The following is a 6,728-nucleotide window of genomic DNA, read 5'->3' on the forward strand; positions in this document are numbered from 1 at the left end:
TGTCACCACTGTTTGTTCAGCTGTCAATTTTGTTGCTGAAAAAACAGTGTGGTGTCACGCAATAGCAAAGTGGTAAAATGGGTGAGGCAAGAATAATCTATGGGACTCAGTCTCCTACTCTCTCATTGTAGTTCTGCTACCTATACGTAATCCCATCCTCCCAAAATAAAAATAGTGCTCTAAGAGCAGAATAAACCTTTGGTTTCAGTAGGATTAGCTACTGCCATTTCTGAGAGTTTGCCTGGCAGTTGAAGTCAGTGGGACTCCTTGGTATTGACTCTGGGAGGTGACCTGCTTAGTGGATGAGGGAAAGGCTGTGGATGTTGTGTACTTAGACTTCAGTAAAGCCTTTGACACTGTTTCCCACAGCATTTCCCTGGAGAAGCTGGCATCTCGTGGCCTGGATGGGTATACTCTTCTCTGGGTAAAGAACCGACTGGATGGCCGGGCCCGAAATGTGGGGAATGAGATGAAATCCAGCTGGCAGTCAGTCATGAGTGGTGTTCCCCAGGGCTCAGTACTGGGGCCAGTCCTGTTTAATCTATCACTGATCAGGATGAGGGGATTGAGTGCACCCTCAGTAAGTTTGCAGACAGTGCCAAATTGGGTGGGAAAGTTAACCTGCTGGAGGGCAGCAAGGCCATACAGAAGGATCTGGATGGGCTGGATCATTGGGCTGAGGCCAATTGTTTGAGGTTTAACAAGGCCAAGTGCTGGGTCCTGCACTTCGATCACAACAACCCCAGGCAGTGCTACAGTCTCAGGGAAGAGTGGCTGGAAAGCTGCCTGGGGGAAGAGAACCTGGTGGTGTTGATTGACAGCTGGCTGAACATGAGTCAGCAGTGTGCCCAGGTGGCCAAGAAGACCAACAGCATCCTGGCTTGTATCAGGAACAGTGTGGTCAGCAGGACTAGAGAAGTGATCGTCCCACTGTACTCGGCACTGTTGTGGCCCCACCTCGAATCTTGTGTTCAGTTTTGGGTCCCTCACTACAAGAAAGACACTGAGGTGCTGGAGAGAGTTCAGAGGAGGGTGATGAGGCTGATAAGGGGCCTGGAATACAAGTCTGATGAGAAGTGGCTGAGAGAACTGGGGCTGTTTAGCCTGGAGAAAAGGAGGCTGAAGGGAGACCTTCTTGGTCTCTACAACTATCTGAAAGGAGGTTGTAGCATGAAGGGTCTCTTCTCTTGAGTAACAAGTGATAGGATGAGAGGAAAAGGCTTCAAGTTGCACCAGGGGACATTCAGATTGGACATCAGGAAAAAATTTTTCGCAGAGGGGAGTGTCAGGCATTGGAACAGGATGCCTAGGGAAGTGGTGGAATTGCCATCTCTGAAGGTGTTTAAAAGACATGTGGATGAGGCTCTTATGGACATGGTTTAGTGCTAGATTTAGGTTATGATTGGACTCGACCTTCGGGATCTCTTCCAGCTGAAAGAATTCTATGATTATGTGGTTCTAAGATCCCACTCCTATCAAAATACTACAGGGTTGGAGGCAACCTTGAAGCATCAAGAGAATGCCACTCATCCAGAGCAGAGTCAACAGAGCAGGACATTTCTGATGAGTATTCATACAGTCTACTATGACCTAAGTAAACGATGGAGCTGTCACAAACTGCCTATGCAAATCTGTTCCAGTGCTGTAGATACTTAACACCAAAAATATTTTTCCTGTGTTTAAATCTACTATATTTTGTCCTATCCATAAGGAGCACAGACAATAGATTGTTCCCAAACTCTTTGTAGCAGCCTTTTATGTATTTGAAGACTGTCTTGCCTCTTCCTTTCTGGACATCATCATCTCTTATGCTAAAGGACCCCACTCTTTTCCCTGTCTTTCCTTCCATGTCATATTTTCTAGAATTCTGGTAATTTCTATGGCTCTCCTCCAGCCTCTCAATGTCCAGCACCAAACACAGTGCCCCAGTTGAGATCCTAACACTAAATAATACATTCATGTACTTGTGGATTATACACCTATCACTGCTTACTACAGGGCAACAATAAACTGTGGCAAACGCCCTCTGTTAAGCCCTCACTCAGCCCTTCCCACCAAGGAAAGGCAATAGGAAGAAAAGGGAGAGAGACTTGCAAGTTGGGAAAAGTTAAAAACGCTTTACTAATGCTACTAATAAATAGAGAAAATAATACAAAATATACAAAACCAATCTTGAATTTCCCGGGACAGCGCAGTGGTGGCTGTGGCAGAGCTGGCGCTGCTCCAGCAGCTGCAGGGCAGGCACCCGGAAGTCCTGGGCTGGATTCCACAGCAAACAGGAACTGGATTCAGGGATGCAGAGTCTGGAACCAGGCCTCAGATTGCAGACATGACAGGCAGGATCCTCTTCAGATGCCGGCCATGGTTGAAGAGAGAGAGACCCTCGTGATATCCCACTTTTATAGGGTGTATGATGTGTATGGGATGGAATACTTAGTTGGTCAATTTTACTCACCTGCTCTGTTTGCCCCTCCTTCCAAATACATCCCTCTCACTTACCGTTATCAGTTCTGGAGTGAAATGTGTCTGAAAAACATGCAGCCAAAATCAGAAAAGTGCAGTTACTTAGAAGAACTTAGCTGAAAGGAAAGTTCACTGAAACTGGTCTGGTTTTTAACAAAATCAGGACAACATCTGTGTCTGTATTGCATTTGCCCTTTCCAGCAACGATACCCTGTTGTTATTCCTGTTATTCCACTCTAAGTTTTATACTTTCTACATCAGTGTTCCCTATCCTGTATTTTTCAAATCGATGAGTCTCCCACAAATGCAGTATTTTGCATTGTCCCTGTTGAATTAATCTGATTTTTCCTGCAGACCATTTATTTATTTTATCAAGACCATCATTTGAAGCAAGTTTGGTTTCTCATCCATCTTACTTGCATTCCCCCTCAGCTTCACAGATTGCACCTTCTATACTGTTAACGATAACACCACTTCATACAGACCTTACTATGGTCCCTGGGTATTTGACAATATTTGTCCTTCCATTTTGACATAGAATGAATGCTATCCGTAGCAGTATGGTTTTTAAATTTATTTCACATTCATTTTATATTAGACTTATTCAGACCTGTTTTCTTTGATTTGCTTATTTCAGAGTCAATGTTGACAGCCTTGAGAACATTCAGCTTATAGACACAGTACTCAACAGCAGATGAGCTAGTAGCTAGTCAAAGAACGTAACATGACAGTTACTGGTTTTTCTTCAATCCACAGGTCCATTCAGTTTCCAAATAAAGAAATTAAATCAGATCTTGACAAATCCCAAGATTTAGTCAAAAATCCACGTGCATTCTTTTTCTCCCCTTGTGATGCTTGTCACACATTGTCACTTCTGACTATGTGGTTCTAAACTCCAAGTAACTGAGTTAAACTGGCTAGTCAATTATTCTTTGGCCTTTTCTTCCTCCTTTTCAGTGTAAGTCATGTTTGTTTTCCTCTGCTTTTGAGCACCAACACATAAGCCACATGTCCCCTTAGACCACCATAAAGAGCTATGAGAGTAAAATAGTCACTTCTTGAAGTGCTCTAGGGTGAAATTTAGTTCTTCAGATTCAACCAATCTGAAAACACAAAGTAGATCAAATGCCTGTCTAACCTGTTCTTCCTCTGTTTGGGGGTCAGATTTTTTTCCTTTGCTATTGATCTTAATTGTGTGCATCACTTTTTAGCAAATACTGCTATGTTGTCTTTCAATGTCATCTGTAAATAGATCTACGCTTCCACTGATGAGTTTACTAACCCTGTTTTTCCTCTTACTAATGCATTGATATTTTACTAGCAAGGGTTGCTAGGAATAGCATCTCATTACTGCCTTGGCCTTTCTGATGTTGCTCCTGTGTGCTGTTGAAAATTTGTCCTTAGAATTCTGACACAGTTTCTACATCCTGTATCATTTTCTTCTGTGTTTGGGATCAATGGAATCTAACAAAATTGATCGCTTACTCTGCTTCCTGACCATCTTCTGCACCTGGAAAGTTTGCAGTTGCACCTTTAATATAACTTCTTTAACATTACATAATTTCTTTTTGAATTCCCTCTTTTCCTTGGATCAGCCTCCCAGGAAATCTTACCTAACAACCCCCTGGACAACTGAAATCTGTCCTCCTGAAATCCTGTTTGCTTTTACTGTGGTGTTCCCTCTTTCCAGTCCTAAGGAAATGTGAATTCTGTCATTTGCCCATCACTGGCACCCAAATTCCACTTTGACCACCTCTACTATGTTCCTCTCTTTGTTGGTTTGAAACCAGCACTCCTTTGTGACAAACCAAAAGAAAGGCCACAGGGGCCTGCCTGTCAGCACCTAGTAAACAGTTAATGCAGGCAATAGGGGCAATAAAGAAGTAATTTTATGTACCACTCTTCCTGGTTTGTCACAATTCATGACAGAATGCTTTATCCCAGGTACACACAACTGCGTAACAGCTTTTACCCACCTGAAATACACATGTTAAAAATAACATAATTCATACCTTACCACTTAGCCACAAATCAAGTGCAAAGGACTATGTAAAGTGTGTGAATAGCATATATCTAGCCAACCACAAAAAAATACAGTTCCAGCAATGTTAAGAGTCCCCTCTGGTCCATATCTTGGGTTTCTCTTATGTTCCACTACTGATTTGTTCTATGACTGTAGCGACAACTTGGAAAAACAACCACTGACATTTTGACCCACCTTTGTAAGAGAATAATCCAGACTAGGGCACAGTGATATTTTTTTACCTCTCCACTAAAATTTTTACAACCTACTTCTTTCACTGCTCTCTGCTATAGCCTGAGTTCAGTGACAAGGTACAGACATTCACTTACTGCTTCTTTTCAGTTAATTCTTTGAATAGCTGACTCTTCCTTCATGTGAACTCTCTTAACAGACACCATATCACACTGTAACTGCATTGTTCTTTTCCAAGGTGGTCTTTTTTATAGTGTGAGAAATGCAGGGGCAGTGTTATTTTTCTCTTTTCTTTTCTCTTCTCTTCTCTTCTCTTCTCTTCTCTTCTCTTCTCTTCTCTTCTCTTCTCTTATCTTCTCTTCTCTTCTCTTCTCTTCTCTTCTCTTCTCTTCTCTTCTCCTCTTCTCTCTCTTATCTTCTCTTCTTCTCTTCTCTTTTCTCTGCCCTTTCCTTCCCTTCCCTTCCCTTCCCTTCCCTTTTCCTTCCCTTCCCTTCCCTTCCCTTCCCTTCCCTTCCCCTTTCCCTTCCCTTCCCTTCCTTCCCTTCCTTCCCTTCCCTTGCCTTCCCTTGCCTTCCCTTGCCTTCCCTTGCCTTCCCTTGCCTTCCTTGCCTTCCCTTGCCTTCCTTGCCCTTCCCTTCCCTTCCCCTTCCCTTCCCTTGCCTTCCCTTCCCTGCCCTGCCCTGCCCTGCCCTGCCCTGCCCTGCCCTGCCCTGCCCTCCTCCCCTCCCTCCTCCCCTCCCCTCCCCTCCCCTCCCTCCCTCCTCTCCCCTCCCCTCCTCCTCTTCCTCTCCTCTCCTCTCCTCCTCCTTCCATCCTCTCCTCTCCTCTCCTTCCTCTCCTCTCCTCTCCTCTCCTCTCCTCTTCTCCTCTTCTCTGTTCTCATTTTTAGTAATGCCTGAAATCTTTGCTTTGGAAAAAACATACCTAAACAAAAGAATCTGAGAACAAAAGTCCTCATCAGAGAGAAGGTCCACCTGGCCCAATACTCGGTCTCCAAAGCTGCCAGCCATCCATGTGTACAGAGTCTTAGGGGTGCTCAAAGGCCTCAGTGGCTGGGACCCGGCCTCCCTGGGGACCCCCACCGTCTCCTGCAGCCTGGGACCACTCTGGTGCCTGCCTGAGCCATGTTGTAGGTGTGTGTGCCTGTCTCTGCCCCATCTGCTGGACGGGCCTGGCCCCTGCCCTGCACAGAGCGGCTCTCCTGGATGGAGCCCTCAGGCCTGGGTCAGAGCTCATCATGCTCCAGGCACAACTACTGAGCACAACGATGCTGTGCTGTGCTGTGCTGCTCTATTCTGTACACTCCACACTGAGTCCAATAAAGATGTGACTGTTCGACTGAAATGCCAGAGAGGTTTTAGATTCAAAAAAAAAAAAAAAATACAAGGATACAACTGGATACAGAGGATACAATTTAATTTATATGTATTTTATTAAATTACAAATTTTAATAGAAGAAGGAGAGGAGGAGAGCTGGCTCCTGCTGCAAACTTGCCCTGGGAGAAAGAACCCGAGAAAGCCAGGGCACAAGGGGTGCCTTGGAGGACAAGAGCAGTGGGCATGAACTGAGCCAAAAGGGCACAGAGGAGCTCTGACAGGTGGTCATGCTCAATGCTGCAGAGGAAGGCAAAAAAACCCCCGGGGACCAGGGCCAATCTGCCTCGGGGGAAAATTCCTTCCTGACCCCAACACCGGCGATCGGCTGTTCCCTGAGCATTTGAGCAAGACGTGGCTCCTCAGCCCACAGGCTGGTCATGCCTCCAGGAGACCACAGAATAACAGAATGACAGAAATGATAGGATGATGATCTCTTCTCGCCTCGCCTCGTCTCTTCTCTTCTCTTCTCTTCTCTTCATCTTCTCTTTCTCTCTCTTCTCTTCTCTTCTCTTTCTCTTCTCTTCTCTTCTCTTTCTCTCTTCTCTTCTCTTCTTCTTCTCCTCTTCTCTTCTCTTCTCTTCTCTTCTCTTCTCTTCTCTCTTCTCTTCTCTTCTCTTCTCTCTCTTCTTCTCTTCTCTTCTCTTCTCTTCTCTTCCCTTCCCCTTCCCTTCC

The sequence above is a fragment of the Nesoenas mayeri genome (assembly GCF_963082525.1).
Source record: "Nesoenas mayeri genome assembly, chromosome: 2".
Lineage (NCBI taxonomy): Eukaryota > Metazoa > Chordata > Aves > Columbiformes > Columbidae > Nesoenas > Nesoenas mayeri.